The sequence below is a fragment of the Gracilinanus agilis genome, chromosome 1, assembly GCF_016433145.1.
Source record: "Gracilinanus agilis isolate LMUSP501 chromosome 1, AgileGrace, whole genome shotgun sequence".
Classification (NCBI taxonomy): Eukaryota; Metazoa; Chordata; class Mammalia; order Didelphimorphia; family Didelphidae; genus Gracilinanus; species Gracilinanus agilis.
The window spans coordinates 75,400,044-75,418,730 of NC_058130.1; the positions used below are offsets into that span (position 1 = coordinate 75,400,044).

The window sequence follows — 18,687 nt, forward strand, 5'->3', positions numbered from 1 at the left end:
CAAACTTATTTTACATATGAAGGCATGAAAAACATTTCTGCATTAGCCAAATTTGGGGGAGAAATAAAGAAGAGTTAAGAAAACTATACTCTAATTTTCAAGTTTATCAGTGCCTTATCTTGTGATGGACATCAGTTTTCACTGAATTTTTTGGACTTGTCTTGAACCATTGTCTTGATCCTAAAAGCTAATTCTTTCTTAGTTGGTCATTGTTATAATATTGCTGTTATTGGGTACAATGCTCTGATTCTGTTCCATTCAGAATGCATTATTTCATAAAAGTATTCTCAGGTTTTTCTTAAACTACAGCCTTAATTTCTTAAAACACATATTCCATGTTTTTTCTATACCATAACTTGCTCAGTCATTACCGAAATAATCCATTTATTTTTATCACAAAATGATCTGCAATATATATTTTCATACTTATTGGGGCTTTTCCTTTTTCTTTGATCTCATTAGTTTGTAGACAGAGAAATGGTTTTGTTGGGTCGAAGAGTATATACAGATTTATAGCTCTTTAATCATAGTTCCAAATTGTTCTCCAGAATAGTTTGACCAACTTACAACTCCACCAGCAGAGCATTAATGTCTCATTTTTTTACACATCCTCTCAAACATTTGTCATTTTCCTTTTCAGTCATCTGAGCCAATTTGATTTGTGAGCAGCAATACTTTGGATTTTCATTTTTCTAATTATTTGTGATTTTTAAATTTGATTATTGATAGCTTTGATTTCATATCCCTTCATGCTTTATCATTTGGTGAATGGCTCTTTTTAGATAAATTTGACTCAACTTTCTATATTTTTTATAAATGAGACCCTTATCTGAGAAACTTACTATAAGTTTTCCCTCATTTTCCTACTTTTCTTCTAATACTGCCTGCATTGGTTTTGTTTGCACAAAACAACAACAACAACAATTTTGTGTAATCAAAATTATCCATTTTAGGGGAGCTGAGTAGCTCATTGGATTGAGAGCCAGGCCTAGAGACAGAAAGTCCGAGGTTCAAATCTGGCCTCAGACACTTCCTAGCTGTGGGACCCTGGGCAAGTCACTTAACTCCCCCTTGCCTATCCCCTAATACTCTTCTGCCTTGGAACCAATACATATTATTGATTCTAAGTAGGAAGGTTTTAGTTTTTAAAAAATTATCCATATTACCTGTCATGGATCCCTTTATCTCTGGTATTGTTAGGTAGGATATAATGAGTACCTGAACATTTGAGTTATGGCAGAGGAAATAAAAAATAATGAAGTGATATGAGAAGTCTTTCCAAAAGAAGAATCAGTGGGAATCTTATGAGATATAACAGATAAGAAAGAAGTAAGCATCAAAGATAAATCCAAGGTTTAAAATCTGGGTGAATGGGAAGATGATGGGTCCTTCTACAAAGAAAAGGAAGTTATAATGAGATAGTATAAGAAAATTAATAATAAATTTGTTAGTACAAGTTAAATATGAGTATAATATCCAAATATTAATGTCCAGGAAACACTTGGAAATGATCCTTTCTTTCATGTCATATTGTCCTATCCTTTCCCTTTATGTCATATTGCTTCTCTACATACTCTACAATCAAAATAAAAATTATTTGTTGATAACTCACATTTACATAGCAAATCTAATTGTATAAAGCATTTTACAAACATCCTTTCATTTTATCCTCAAAAGAGTGTTATAAGGTAGGCATTATTGTTATCACCACTATACAAATATAGAAAGAAAAAGCTGTTTATGTTAAATTATTTAACAAGGTCACACAGTTAACAAACATCTAAAGTAGAGTTCAAACTCACGTCTTCCTGACTCCAAGTCCTCTTATCTATCCACTTTACCTTTTTGTACAGCTACTGACAGCAAGCTATTGACCTGGAATTTCTTTTTCTTATTTGGGGGGAAATAAAAGGAGATGTCCTTAAGAGTGGTCCTATTTCCTTCTGAACTGACTACTTTAGCTGCCAATAATCATATGGCAATACAGCACAGGTAAAGCATTAAAATTAGCTGACTTAGTTATAACTGAAAAAATTGAAATTGCATCAAACATGTTTCTGACCACTATGCCATGACTTCAGTTAGTCAAATCTGAGAAGTGGATTGAGGTTAATATTTTATCAATATTTTAATAATTTATCTAAAAAAACAATTAAAAATAGGATACATTAGTCTAAGATAATCCCTGACTGATTGTTTGATTCTTGTCTTATTCCCCCAAACTTAACTATAAACTGCTCAAGGATATCATTCCCACTTGCTATTCAGAGGAAAAGTAGTAATTACTTCAAAAACCAGCATCTTACACTATGATATTAATTCTTCTGTATTTCCACCCCCTGCCCCATTTCTTGGCCTTCCATTTGGAGCTTCATGTTTCACTTATATGTACTCTCCTCTGTGGTATATAAATAAGCAAAAATTTTCAAATGAAAGGGTCATAAATTACATGGTGTCCTTTAGAATTCAAGTGAATGATCTTATATTTTATCAGATTTTTAAAAACCTTTCAAACCAATTATCTTCTTGAATTTTAAAAATAAATATTTTAAAGACCTTTTATCAATCAAGAGGGACTTATTTTTTTTTTATTTTTCATTTTGGAAACCATTCCCAGTCTTGACCTCTTATGTATTGGTGAAAGTCTTATATCTTGGTGCTTGCTTCAGCAGCACATATACTAAAATTGGAACGATACAGAGAAGATTAGCATGGCCCCTGTGTAAGGATGACACACAAATTCATTAAGCGTTCCATATTTTTTTATTTAAATTGTGGTATATGTTGGTGATGGAATACTATTGTGCTCAAACGAATAATAAACTGGAGGAATTCCATGTGAACTGGAAAGACCTCCAGGAATTGATGCAGAGTGAAAGGAGCAGAGTCAGAAGAACATTGTACACAGAGACTGATATACTATGGTAAAAGCAAATGTAATGGATATCTGTACTAGCAGCAATGCAATGACCCAAGACAATTCTGAGAGATTTAATGAAAGGAACACTACCTACATTCAGAGGAAGAACTATAGGAGTAGAAACACAGAAGAAAAACAACTGCTTGGACACTTGGGTTGATGAGGACATGTTTGGGAATGTAGACTTGAAAAGACCACACCCATGTAACTATCAATAATGTGTAAATAAGTCTTGACTGACCACACATATTAAAACCATTGAAAATGCGAATTAGCTACAGTGGAGTGGGGCGGTGAGGGGTTTGAGGGGGTGAAGGGGAAAGTAAAAACATGACTTACATAACCATGGAAAATTTTTCTAAAAATAAAAAATAAAAATATATATATATATAAAGAAAGTTTTATATCTTGGAGATAAAATTTCATATCAGAGATATTCAATCAGACAACCATAAAGACAATCAGGAAAGTAACAATAGAGGCTGAAAAAGTAAATAAATTATATAAAGAACATTATGAGATTCTCTAAGTCAACTCAATATAGATCTTTATTCCATATGATTATGCAAAAAAAGTTAACATCAAAAGAAGAGAATTGGGATATCTATGTTGGAAAATATAGCTTGAGATCAAGTAATTAAGAGTCTAAATATTTATGAACTACTTAGCCTCATGTCTAGAAATAATACTTTCTTTAAAATAGTGTCAGACTAGGGATTTTATATGAACCTAACAATATCAAATAACAAAGTTAAATTGACTCTAAGTATCATAACAATATGGTAGCCATGGTATAGAGCAGTGATTCCCAAAGTGGGTGCTACCACCCCCTGATGCATGCTGCAGGGATTCAGGGGGATGGTGATGGCCACAGGTGCATTTATCTTTCCTATTAGTTGTTATTAAAATTAAAAAAAATAATTTCCATGGGGCTAAGTAATATTTTTTTCTGGAAAGGGGGCAGTAGGCCAAAAAAGTTTGGGAACCACTGGTATAAAGGATCTATAGTGAATACAGAGAAGAAAAATTCCATTACTGCTATGTACTGGTTGTGTGAATTTTGGCTATCACTTCCCTAGTTGATCAATTCTTTAAGAGTAAAAATTGCAAAACAATGGCAGATCTGCATTGGTTGAGGGTATTTTTCAATGGATATGGGTATCCCTTATACCACTGATAACACAGAGTTAGCCCCCCACCTCCAAAAAAAAGGTCATAGATTCCCTAATAAAGAGACACTAGTTACAACCTAACCAGGAAGTTTATTCTATCATAGAACTATTGCCTTGGAAAATGATGTTCCTTTTCTATTTAATTATTTAGGAAGAAAAGGGTTCCTCAGTATTGAAAGCTGCAATTACTCTTTGGAAGAGATGAATGATTTATTGTGATGTAGATATGAAACAACCACCCATATTATATAAATACAGATGGAACAAGTATTGAAAAACAGAGGACCTGAGTTCCAATTGGTAATATGAGTAAGATATGGAAAAATGTATTTAATCTCTCTAGGTTGAAGTTGCTTCACCAGGAAAATATAGCAATTGGACTAGATGGAAAGCAAGATCCCTTATATATATATATATATATATATATATATATATATATATGATGCTATTCCTTTTAATAGGATATAATCTCTTAGTCTAAGGAAATTATTTTTACTAGTTAAATTTTCAACATTTGAGAGACAGAGTGGAATTGCTTAAAGCTTTGAGAAATGTTTTAATATTCTTCAAATCACATTGCAGTTTAGCTGTCTGTTAGGCATATTCGTGCAGCTGACCTCATTCTCCATTCTTAATTCCCTCCCCAGAGATGTGCTCAAAGAATAGATATCAATACCCAAGGTATGTTCTCAGCAGCAATGGCATTTTCTCTCAGGAATTTGACACAGTATAAGAAACTGGATTCGATTTTATGACTATTTTTCTCTTAATTAAAGCAATACCTAAATCTCCTTTGTTTTCTTCTCAGCCTTTGACATTTTTTTTATATTCATATATGCCTTTTTATCTCCAGAGATGAGACCCTAGTATTCTCCTCTATGTATAGTCTCTTCAGTTCAAACTCTATCTTCTCTAATCTCTCCTTTGGCTAGTTAATCTGCAAAATATACAGATGAAAATATACTATTGTGATATTCAAAAGCCATCAATGACTCACTATTGCATAAAGATGTCTAAACAAGTACTTATCTGGTTAGACACTGAAGAAATCAAAGTCATCTACTGCATCCTAAGTGATCATCACTTATCTTAACTTTTCTATTGCCACTGGATTTCTATGATCCTGGAAGAGAGAGTGAAACTAAATCAAAAGACACCACTAGTGATGCCATTTTTATTCTCTTCCAGTACAAAGGACAACAACCAACCAACAAAAAATCATTGCCTACAGAGGCTAAACTACTTGATGTTGTAAAAAAAGAGACTTAGATTTAAATTCACAAAATCAAGTTAGATTCCCAAATCAGGCACCTACTTAAGCAGTGTGGCCCCTGAACAAGTCAACTTAGTCTTTCTGAGCCTCACTTTTCTAATTCATGAGATAGACATGGTAAAACTATCACCTGATTGTTTTGAGAAATACAATACAATTTATAAAACAAGTATCATATAAATATGAGTTATTATTATTATTATTATTATTATAAAAAAGTTTATTTTCATCCAATTGGTAATGAAGGCCCTTCATTTCCATCCATCATTTCTCAAATGTGTATTCCCATATTACAGGAAAATTGGACTATTAGTCATTTGTTAAATAAAATAAAATAATCCAAACTATCCTGGTCATGGTTGTCTTTCTCCTTGGTAGGACTGCATATTTCGTTGTCAAATCATTTCCCTATTCCTAGGTTTAATTCAAATGCCACTTTTTTCTTATTCCTATCAGAAGTTATATTCCACTAACAGAAGCCTCTGAAGCATTTTATACCTCTTAGGATACTTAAACACGGTCAGTTTTGTACTCATTTGTGTTGGTGTGCTCTCTCTCCTTCAAGCTTGTAAGTTCTATCTGGTTAATGTCTAATTCTTCTTTGTACTCTTTAAGGGTTTCACTTAGTGACTTGTAACAAAGCAAGTGCTCAACATATTCCTGGGGGAATAAAAGCATGTGTTATACCTTAGGACATGTTGTTGAATTGCTTAAGTTGCATCCAACTCCTTATGATTCTTGTCAAAAATATTGGAGTGGCTTGCTATTTCCTTCTCAAGCTCATTTGATAGATGAAGAAACTGAGTTGAAAATGCTTAAGTGACTTGTCCAGGATCACATAGCCATATTTGAACTCAGAAAGACTAGCCTTCCCAACTTCAGGCCCAATACACTGCCCCTTGTGCCTGCTCCTTTAAAGCATGCCACAAATTTTGTAATGATATTATGTATAAAGGAACTTATGAAATCAGAATTGCATCACCTTGGGCATGATCAGTAACTAGCTATAGGTATTTACCTCAAAGTACTTTATACCTTAATTTTGGATTGACAAGCAAAAGGTTTCATTGATAAATATACCAAAGTGGGGTCCTATCCTTTGCTAATAGCAGGAAGAGCTCCAGGAATTTTTTGGCAATATTTCTTAAGCTGGAATCCACAAAATGTTTTGTTACTTAAACTGATAAATAATTTTATATACATATATATATATATATATATACATACATATATACACCAATATATGTGTTCAGAAATCTTCAGTGACTCACTATCACCTACAGAAGCTAGCATCTTAATATAAAAGCAAAACTAGATTTAAATTCACAAAATTGTTTTATAAGTTATAATGATATATGTTTATATATACTGAATTTCAACATAATTGGTTTCCTTTGTATTTCTATTTTATTTAATGTTTTTAAAAAAAACATCATTTAGGGTTTCCCTAGAAAAGGTGTGCCAAAAAACAGACCCCCGTGACATGTAAAAATGGTTAAAAATTATCACCTTTAAGTTCTCTTTTACAGATGAAATTAAAGTCAAAAAATAAATAGACTTGAAGCTGGGAAGGATTTTAGAGGTCATCTAGTGTAATTATATCATATTAGTAATGAGGAAGACAAAATGAAGGTTTTTTAAGATATAAATTGAAGAGCTGGGATGTGAGCCCTAATTCTCGGAATCTGGTTCTAGTGACCTTTCCTTTGCTTCATACTAAGGCTCAAGTAAAACTTCTAGCCCAAGATGATTTGGCCTATGAATGGCAGGGATAAAATTTGAACTCAGGTTCTATGACTCAAAACCTAATGCTGCACTCTTCCTCAGTCTTAGTAAAATGCCCTTTATTATCTCTTCATTCTCATAGTGTACCCCTGTACACAAACACACCATTCTCTCCTACATTTTCCCCTAATTCTCTATTCTTCCAATATTAGCTCCCACTATTATGGAGGCCCTTAGCTTGCAGGGGCTCTGTCCCCACACACAAGCTGCCTGAATGGACAGGAAAGTGCTGACTCTCGTGTCTGCTTTTAGCAGCAGGCATGCTGTGGGAGGGAATTACACTGAAGATAGTGATGTCAAAAGGCAGCAGGGTGCAGTCTACTTAAGGAAAAAAATCCTCTCTAAGGAAGCCACAATTCTCTCATCCCCAGCTGTGCTGGGAGGGGGCCACTCCCTCCTTTTATGCAAAGATGTTGATTATCTATCAAGCTGATGTGTTTGCCTTACAGAGTGGCAGAGGGGCTGTGGGAGGAGGCTGAATTCACAACCTTCTGGGAGCTGCAAATTAACTGTGGAAGAAGAGCTGCTGGGATTCTTCTGCTTCTCTTTGGTCAGGCCCATCTGCCTTTTGCTCCACAAGAGAGATGTGGTTTTCACAGCACAGGCACAAAACAATTCAGTGGGAACATTTCCAGTTCCAAAGGAGAAATATTTAACAAAACCTTTTTCCTCTGTCTCTTTCCCAGATAGAATACAAATACTTTCTTCTCAAGCATCTCCTTGAAGAGAGGGAGTCTAGGATTGTGTAGAGAGGGTGAATGGGTATGAAGTGTCAGATTTTTTTCACTATATCAATCAGTTTTGAATTTCTTTTTCTTTTCCTTTTAAAAAGTTAGTTGTAATAAGTATGAGGTCTCTTGGAGGAGGACAAAAGGGAAAAAGGAGAGATTCAGGGGAAAATGTAAGCAATCTAAAATATTTCAATAAAATTCATTGCATTTATTTATTTATTTATCTGTTTATCTATCTATCTATCTATCTATCTATCTATCTATCTATCTATCTATCTATTTATTTGTTTGTTTGTTTGTTTGTTTGTTTACATATTCATTCATTCATTCATTTTGGTTTTTGTTTTAATTTTAATTTTGAATATTTTCCCATAGTTATATATTTCATGTTCTTTTCCTCTCCCCCAAGACCCTCTAACCCCCCCTTAGCCAATGCACAATTCCACTGGGTTTTACATGTATCATTGATTAAGACGTAATTCCATATTATTGATAGTCGGACTAAAGTTATCGTTTAGTGTCTACATCCTCAATAATATACGCTTCAACCCATGTGTTGAAGCAGTTGTTTTTCTTCTGTCTTTCTCCTCCCACTGTTCTTCCTCTGAATGTGGCTAGTTTTCTTTCTCAGAAGTCCCTCAGCCTTGCTCTGGATCCTTGCATTGCTGCTACTAGAGAAGTCCACTATGTCTGATTGTACCACAATGTATCAATCTCTGTGTACAATGTTCTCCTGGATCTGCTCCTTTCACTCTGCATCAATTCCTGGAGGTCATTCCAGTTCTCATGGAATTCCTCCAGTTCTTTATTCCTTTGACTACAATAGTATTCTATCACCAACAGATACCACAATTTGTTCAGCCATTCCCCAATTGAAGGACTTTCTCTCATTTTACAATATTTTGCCACAACAAAAAGAGCGACTATAAGTATTTTTGTACAAGTCTTTTTCTTTATTATCTTGTGGGGTATAATCCAAGCAGTGCTATGGCTGGATCAAAAGACAAATAATATTTTAAAGCCCTTTGAGCATAATTCCAAATTGCCATCCAGAATGGTTGGATCAGTTCACAATTCCACCAGCAATGCATTAATGTCCCAATTTTGCCACATCCCCTCCAACATTCATTACTCACCTTTGTTGTGATTTTAGCCAATCTGCTGGGTTGAAGTGATACCTCAGTGTTGTTTTGATTTGCATTTCTCTAATTATTAAAGATTTAGAGCACTTTCTCATGTGCTTATTGATAGTTTTGATTTCTTTATCTTAAAATTGCCTATTCATGCCCCTTGCCCATTTATCAATTGGGGAATGGCTTCATTTTTTTATAATTGATTTAGCTACTTATAAAATTGAGTAATTAGACCTTTGTCCGAGTTTTTTGTTATAAAGATTTTTCCCCAATTTGTTGCTTCCCTTCTAATTTTGGTAGCACTGGTTTTGTCTATAAAAAAACCTTTTTAGTTTAATGTAGTCAAAATTATTTATTTTACATTTTGTGATTTTTTTTCTAACTCTTGCTTGGTTTTAAATCCTCTCCTTTCCCAAAGATCTGACAAGTATACTATTCTGTGATCACTCATTTCACCTATAGTTTCCTTCTTTATATTCAAGTCATTCACCCATTCTGAGTTTATCTTCGTATAGGGTGTGAGATGTTGATCTAGGCCCAATCTCTCCCATATTGCTTTCCAATTTTCCCAGCAGTTTTTGTCAAATAGTGGGGTTTTGTCCCCAAAGTTGGGATCTTTCGGTTTATCAGAGACTGTCTTGCTGAGGTCCCATACCCCTGTCTATTCCACTAATCCTTCCTTCTATCTCTTTACCAATACCATATTGTTTGGATGACTACTGCTTATAATACATTTTGCGATCTGGTATTTCTAGGCCACCTTCCTTCACATTTTTTTTCATTATTTACCTTGATATTCTTGATCTTTTGTTCCTCCAAATGAACTTTTTTATGGTTTTTTCTTATTCAATGAAAAAGTTTTTTTGGTAGTTTGGTAGGTATAACACTAAATAGGTAAATTAATTTGGGTAGCATGATCATTTTTATTATGTTATCTCATCCTACCCCTGAGCACTCAATATTTTTCCAATTATTTAGATCTAGTTTTGATTGTGTGTAAAGGGTTTCCTAGTGGTGTTCATATAATTCCTGTGTTTGTCATGGCTGATAGATTCCTAAGTATTTTATATTGTCAAGGGTGATTTTAAATGGAATTTCTCTTTCTAACTCTTCCTGTTGTGATGTGTTGGAAATATATAGAAATGCTGATGATTTATGTGTGTTTAATAAAATTTATTGTAAATAACTTCCTTTATCATAATAAGTCACATTCTTATATTTTTATTATTTATTTACTTATTACATTATAATCCCAAATTATTCCCTCTACTTCCCTCCCCACACTTGAGAAGACATCATTTGACAAAAAGATATATTTTTAAATGAAATTGTGCCTTGCTGGTTTTTATCTATTAATTCTTTCTCCAGGGGTAGATATTAGTCCTAGAATGAATGACTCTTTAGTATTTTGAGGTTTTCAAATCACTTTTCCTCACAATAACTTGGTGAAGGACAAAGCTTAATTCTTATTATTAGCACTTATTTTACAAAAGAAAAACTTAAAACTCAGAGCATTTTCTCAGGATTCAAGAACAGTGATGGGCAAAGTATGGCCTGCAGACCAGATGCAGTCCCCCTGAATTGTTCTATTGGGCCACATGACATTATTCCTAATCTGAGGAATACAATGGGAAGGATACAATACAATGAAACTTCGAAAGAGTTCCCTTAGAAACAGACTGACAGATGAGCATTTCCTTTCCTTTGAACCCCTCTTTAAAAAGTTTACCCATCACTGTTCTGCAGTATAACTTCCAGGAATCAAAGCCTGGTCTTATCAGTCTAAGGCCAGAGATCCTTTATATTACCCCCAGATTTCCCCTATAATAACATAAATTTAAAAACAATGTTTATGAGGACTCAAAGAAGACCAAAGAAGTGATGGAATTTCTATTACCCTGTTTGCCACATCCTACAAATTACTTGTAGTTCCCTAGGTCCTGGTTAGATTTATTTCTAGCCTGTCTTGCTTCAAGCCCTTCTTTCTCTCCTTGTCATGACCTTCCCCTGAGTGACCAATATCAATAATATGGAATGTATCATCATAGAAAAAAAAGACAATTTAATCAAAATATCAATTTTGATGTAAATAAAAACAAAACAAGATAGGCAATAAATTCTCTCAACAGCTATAATCCAAACCATAGGACTTCTAGGATAGGAAGTTGCAAATCTAGCCTAGTTCTGTCTGTAGGCGATGCCTTTAAACTCAAACACAATGTAATGCAATAGAAAGAGAATGATGAGCCACCTGCTCATCAGATGAACTCCGAATGTGCTATTGTTCAATATTTCTTAAGGTGGCCATTAATTCTTGCACCTACACCAAATAATCTTCAATTCCTTACTGTTGCCCCCAAGGTAATAATCCAAATGGTCAGGAATTCACCAAGTTTTAATTCTAGAATCAAATCCTGTTACTGGCTGCATCATTACCAGAAAGTGGAAAATTTCTGGATCTAAAATTCTTGACAGTGTGAGCTGTGGAATAAGGAAGCCTCTGACCCAATAATCCTTTAACTATATTAATTTTCTTCTTTTTGCTTCAGACTCCACACTTCTCATTTTTTTGCCATCTTTTGCACATTTAGCCTATAAGAATGACTAATCTCATGCCTGGATTATAATCACAGCCTGTTGGTGGGTCTGTCTGCTTTAAGTCTCTCCCTACTCCTATCTATCCTTCATTCAGCCACCACAATACTCTTCCTAAAGCACAAATTCAAACATGTCACTTTTCATTCAATAAAATCCAAAGGCTCTGTTATCTCCAGGATTAAGTACAAACTCATCCTTGCTTGATGATCAAAACCTTTTTCCCTACCTTGTACTCTTCAGTCTAGTGACACTGGTTTCCTTACTGTTCCTCGCCAAAATATACTCCACATATCCACCCCAGACATTTACTTTGGCCTTCCTCCTTGCCTGGAATGCACTCCCTCCTTATCTCTGTCTACTTTTTTCCCTGGCTTCTTTAAGTACTTCCTTCTCTAGGAAGCTTCTCCTAAACCCTCTTAATTCTAATATCTTCCCTCTGTTAACTGTTTTCAGTTAATATTGTATATAGTTTGTTTTGCAAATATCAGCTTTTTATCTCCCTCCTTAGATTGTGATTCCTTGAGGACAGGAACTCTTGTGACCCTTTTTGCATACCCAACACTAGCACAGTCTCTGACACATACTAGATGCTAATGAAAATCTACTGACCAACTGACTAACCCACAAGAAATTCCCTGGGTAACTCAGAAAAGGTGTAGATCTCCTGATATACTTCTAGGACTATTTAGGATCTCTAAGAAATTACATCTATGACACATTCAGAAAAAATACTATGAAATGTTGCTTAGATAAAGCAAAATAAGGGGAAGACTTTACCTGAAAACCTCAATGATTCTGCAAAAGATAGCCAATGTGAAAAATACAGAATGAAGCAGTCAGCAATCACAACTTCAAAAATGAGATGGTGACACATATCACCTACCTCTTAGCAAAGAGGTAGAATGAGAGTTGCAGAATGAAATGTTTTCTCAGAAAGGCCAGTGGGTAAGGGTAAAAGAGAAATCTACCTTCAAAAGGAGATAGATTTAATGGGAAGGACATAGATGAGTTAGTGATAGAAAAACCCAGCTAGAGACTTTCCCAGGGCCAGTAAGCACAACCCCTTTGCAATTATAGAAAAATAAGTTTATAGATGTTAGGGAAATAGTAGATAAGGTCCTCAACCTATACAGCTCTAACTTCTCCCACCAAGCTACGCTCCCCTCATGGGGATGCCCTTCTTGTTTTCTCAAACCCTTCCTACCAGTTTCCTTATCTTATCTAGACCCCAAAACTATCTGACTACCTAAATATCATAGAATATCTGTAAGTGGCTGAAGATGCAGGACTCACAGATGTGCTGAGTCCTTACCCAAAGCCTGGGGTTGGCTTCCTAGGTAAACCAAAAGTCCTAGGTGATAAACCCTTGAGTTTATCTTAATCAAGTTATCTCTGACTTGTTGATCTCATTTACTTCAGGGAAAGGCAGGTCTCCTCCAAGTCGGTTCTCCAACCTAGGAATATCCTTATCTTTCCACATGATTATTCTGTTACAAGGAGATGCCAGAGAAAAGATTCTCCTTATCAGCTCAGAGGAAAGCCAGATGAGGAGTGACTGTTAATCCTAGTAAAACTCCCAAGATCCTCCTCTCCTTCCAGAATCTTCTCCCAGGGTTTGTGTCTAAATTCTCCTTTCCTCTTAAAGACAATCCATGCATTTTTCCCCTATTCCTTATCACTTATCCTTACAAGGGATAAGTAGATAGTGATATATAAGTTTTAAAAGAGCATCAATAAATGTTTTAAAAGCACAGAAATCTTTAAATGGTATGAAAGGCACAGAGACAAATTGAAAAATTTTGTTAATCTTATTAAATTTATTATTTGACTTTATATAAATGTTATATACACATATATTAGCTATGATCTTCATGAATGTGAACATATAATATCCATATACACATATACATGTACACATATGTAAACAGATACCTGCCTATATTCATAGAAATATCCAGTCAGATACTTTAAAGTTAAGGCCATATAGAGTGATAATTTTCACAAAACCCTGAGTTTTTTCTCTCCTACCAAGATTCTCTAAGCTCATTGCTGTTTTGATGGATGCTTCTACAAACAAAATTGAAGTCCAAACAGGAGACACAAGAGAAGCTCAAAAAAGAGACAATTTAAGGGATTCACAAAGCTCAAAATTTTGCAATTGGAAATTGAGGTTCAGAAATCAAATGAAATGATAAGCAAATTGAAGACCAGAAATGACTAGCTGGAAGCCATGAAGAGCCAGATAGACCAGATTGAAAAGGAAAACCAAAAGATTATAGCTGAAAACCAGTCTCTAAAGACCAGACTTGGGCAAGTAGAAGCTAATGATCTCACAAGATAGCAAGAATTAATAAAGCAAAGTCAAAAGGCTGAAAAAATAGAAGAAAACATGAAATATCTCAATGAGAAGATAATAGATCAAGAAAACAGGTCTAGAAGAGACAATTTGAGAACCATTGGTCTTCCTGAAAAATCAGAAATTAATAGAAATTTGGACACCATATTACAAGAAATTATCCAAGAAAACTACCCTGATGCTCTTCAACAAGAGGGCAAAATAGATATTGAAAGGATCCATAGATCACCCTCTACACTAAACCCTCTAAAAGCAACCCCTAGGAATATAATTGCCAAATTCAAGAGTTTCCAAGTTAAGGAAAAAATATTACAAGAAGCCAGAAAGAGAAAATTCACATATCAAGGAACACTAATCAAGATTACACAGGATCTAGCAGCCTCCATGCTAAAGGACCACAAGGGTTAAAATATAATATTCAGAACGACAAGAGAATTGGGTCTACAACCAAGGATCACCTACCCATCAAAACTGACTATATGCTTCCAGGGGAAAGTATGGACATTCAACAAGATATAAGATTGCCAAGTATTTGCACAGAAAAGACCAGGACTAAATGGAAGGTTTGATATCCAGCCACAAAAACCAAGAGAAACATGAAAAAATAAATGAGAAAGAGTGGAGAAAGAAAGAAAATTCTTATTTTTAAATTTGCTTATTTAAAGGCTTTGATAAGATCAAATTATCTGTATTCCTATATGGAGAAATATTATGTGTAATTCTAAAAAAATTGCACTCACTATTATAGTAAGAATTAGTCATAAGGAGAGGTTGGAGTACTAAATGGTCTAAGATGATAAGAGGGGGAGAAGTGGGGAGAGGGAATAGAAGTTGGCACCAAGAGAGACTTGAAGGAATAAGAAAAATAGGATAATCTATACCACACAAAGAGGGCATGGGAAGGGGAAGGGATGAATACTATTAAAAGAAGGAGAGGAAGAGAGCATTAATAGGAAATACTTAAACCTTACGTTCAGAGGAATTAATCCTGAGAGGGAAGAGTAGCTAGATCCATTGGGATATCAAATCCTATCCAACACTATGGATAAAGTCAGAAGGGATAAACCAAAGGGGAGGTGGGGGGAGTTCATAAAGGCAGGGGAAGAGAGGGGGTAGGGAATTCATTAGGCCTTAAAATATGAATAGGGGAAGAGAGGAGGTGGAAAGGGTAGTAAACCAAGGGAGGGGACAAGGGGGACTGATTTAAAACAAAATATTCGTTTAAAGAGCTTTGAGCATGGTTCCAGATTGCCCTCCAGAATGGTTGGATCAGTTTACAGCTCCACCAGCAGTGTATTGGTTTACCAGTTTTGTCACATCCCCTCCAACATTTATCACTTTCCTTTGCTGCCATAATAGCTGGTCTGCTAAGAGTCAGGTGCAAACTCACTATTGTTTGAATTTGCATTTCTCTGATCAGGAGGGATTTGGATTACTTTTTCACATGCTTATGGATGGTTTTGATTTCTTCATGTGAAAATTGCCTATTCATGTCCCTTGACCATTTATCAATTGGGACATGCCTTGATTTTTGGTAAATTTGTCTTAGTTCATTATATATTTGAGAAAATGAACTTTTGACAGAGAGTTTTGTTATAAAAATATTTTCCCAGTTTGTTGCTTTCCTTCTAATTTTGGTTGCATTTTTTTCTTTGTAGAAAACCTTTTTAATATCATATCATCAAAGTCATACATTTTACATTTTGAAATGTTCTCTGTCTCTTGCTTGGTCTTAAATTCCTTCCTTTCCCACATATCTGATAGGTTTACTATTCTATATTCACCTAATTTACTTGTGATTTCATTCTTTATATTTAAGTCATTTACCCATTTTGAAGGATTAGGGAAGAAATTGTGGCTAATCAAGAGAAAGAGAACATTGTGGGAAATTCAGTAGATAATTTTATTACATTAAATTAGAAATGGTTTGTGCAAATGGATCCAATGAGGCCAATATTGGAAAGGAAACAACAAATTTTTGAGGGGGAGAATTTTATGGCAAGTGTCTCTGACAATGTCCTAATTTCTCAAATATATTGAGAACTGAGTTGAATTTCTAAGAATTTAAATCATTGTCAACTGAATAACACTCAAGGGATATGAACAGGCAGTTCTCAGAGGAAGAAATTAAAAGTATCTATACTCATATGAAAAAAAGTGCTCAAAATAACTATTAGAGAGATACAGAATAAAACAACTCTGAGATACTACCTCATACCTATCAACTCAATTAACATGAACAAAAGGGAGGGTGATAAATATTGGAGGGGCTGTGGAAAAACTGGAATACTAGTAGACAGTTGTAGGAGCTATGCACTGGTACAACCATTTTGGAGAGAGGTACAGAACCAGGCTCAAAGTTCCATAAAACTATGTAAACCTTTTCATCCAGCAATACCATTTCTGGGTCTATATCCCAAAGAGATGAGAAAAAGGGAAAAAAGATGTACCTATATGAAAATGTTTTGACTTCTCTTTTTATAGTATCCATTTCTTGGGGGAATGGATAAACCAGTAATGGTATAAGGTTTTAATAGAAAATATTGCACCTTAAGAAATGATGAACAGAATCAATTCAGAAAAACCTAGAAAGACTACTATGAATTGATTCATAATGAAGTTAGCAGAAGCAGTATGTGGTAAAAAATATATAGTGGTAACAAATATTATACAGTGATTAACTGTGAATGACTAAAACATTATCAGCAAAGTAAATTTCGAAGGTATCCATGAGACAGATGAAAAATGCTATTCATAGTCAAAGAAGAAACTGTTGTAATCTGATTTCCTATCAAAATATGGCATTTTCCACTTTGTTTCTTTCATGGGTTTTTTATTGTAAGCATGATATTTTTAGGGGATGAGGAATATAGAAAAATATATTACATGACAGCAATGGTGCAAACTATATCAGATTGGGGGCAGCTGGGTAGCTCAGTGGAGAGTCAGGCCTAGAGACAGGAGGTCCTAGGTTCAAACCCGGCCTCAGCCACTTCCCAGCTGGGTGACCCTGGGCAAGTCACTTGACCCCCATTGCCCACCCTTACCAATCTTCCACCTATGAGACAATACTCCGAAGTACAAGGGTTTAAAAACAAAACAAAACAACTATATCAGATTGTTTATTGTCTCAGGAAGGGTGGAGAAAGGAAGGAAGGAGAGAATCTGAATACTAAATTCCAGATAACAATTGTCAAGAACTGTTTCTAAATGTAATTGAAAAAAGTAAAAAGAAAAAAGAAAAAAAAAAACATGATGCCTTTTCAAGGTAATTCAAGTGATTCAGCTTGAATCTCAAAACCTCCAATGCACAGATCATAGTTAACATCCTAAGAACTTCATCAGAAAAGAAATTATCAAGATGGTTATTGAGCTATCCAAGTTTTAGGAGACTCAAGATGCTCAAGCACAAACATTCAAAGGGAAGAAGACACCTTTCTAAGAAGACTGGGGTATGCTGCACATGGCACTGGGGAATCACTCCAATAAACCCATGGTAGTATAAGGAAAGGGTGTGGTACCAGAGGTAAATAATGGGTTGGAGAAAATGATGGTGAATTGCTGGCAAATTGATTGTGCCGAACAAAATGATTACAACAGGAAAACGCCCTTTAGAAGCAGCTGCCTTATAAACTCTTTGAGGGAAAGCACTCCAATAATCCCATCCTTGACTGAAAGCTCACTGTATTCATTCTTAGAGTCTTAATCACCATACAGAAACAAAAATCTTTGGGTTGTTGTCTGGAATATCAATTGTTATGATTAGATAGGAGAGGAACTAATAAAACAACTGAATAGGAGAAAAACACATTCTGACTGTTGTGTCTTGAATGCTTTCAAGCCTGCCAACATCTTTCCTAAAATATGGTGCCCTGAACTGAGTAAAGCAGGGGTTGGCAACCTTTTTGGCCATGAGAGTCATAAACGCCACATTTTTTAAAATGTAATTTCGTGAGAGCCATACAGTGCTCACAGTGCGCGCTCCTGTAACAGGGCCTGAAAAAATTGTCTTTATGGCTCCTGCAGAAAGAGCCATATCTGGCCCTCAAAAGAGCTAGATATGACTCGAAAGCCATATGTTGCTGACCCCTGGAGTAAAGCAATATAAATGCAGTCTGATCACAGCAGACCAGTAATCCTATCACCTAATTTATAAAAGTTATTAAAGCAGTATAATATCACTCAAGCTTTTTGAGTTCACCTAAACCACTGCTGAATTTTACTAAACTTGTGGTCCACTCAGGCTATATATGACTCTTTTAAGAAAAAAAAATAACTTTTTAAAATTAAAAACAAAAACCGATTCCCTTTTCCATTTTCTTCCCATCTCACATTTATGAAGTTACTCAGTAATATCCATTTATATACTTTTACATTGATTCATATAAAATTTAATCTTATTAGCTTTAACTCAGTGTTCTAGTTTTTATTAAATTGCTGAATCTTGACTTTAGACATTGTGCTGGCTCTTTCCCAGATTCATCTCATCTGTAAATTTAGCAAACATGCCATCTAGGCCTTTATGCAGTCATTGATAAAAATGTTAACTGGCATGGAGCCAAGGACAACACCTTAAGGTTCCCCTAGGATTCCTGTCGAACTTTGCTACATGTCACCAAAGGGCTAGATCTATAGGTACCCTCTGGGCCCGTAGATTAATCAGCTTTTAAATTTTGTTTTCTAGATTTTGGACACATCCCTTTTCCCTTAGGGAATATG

At 34.9% G+C, this 18,687-nt stretch overlaps 1 non-coding gene across 1 annotated transcript; it reads left to right on the forward strand.

Moving 5' to 3' along the window:
- Positions 1-2,656: 2,656 nt before the first annotated feature.
- On the forward strand, positions 2,657-2,763 carry LOC123232644. The gene has a single exon (XR_006505172.1). It is a non-coding gene; the product is annotated as a U6 spliceosomal RNA (small nuclear RNA).
- Positions 2,764-18,687: the final 15,924 nt, after the last annotated feature.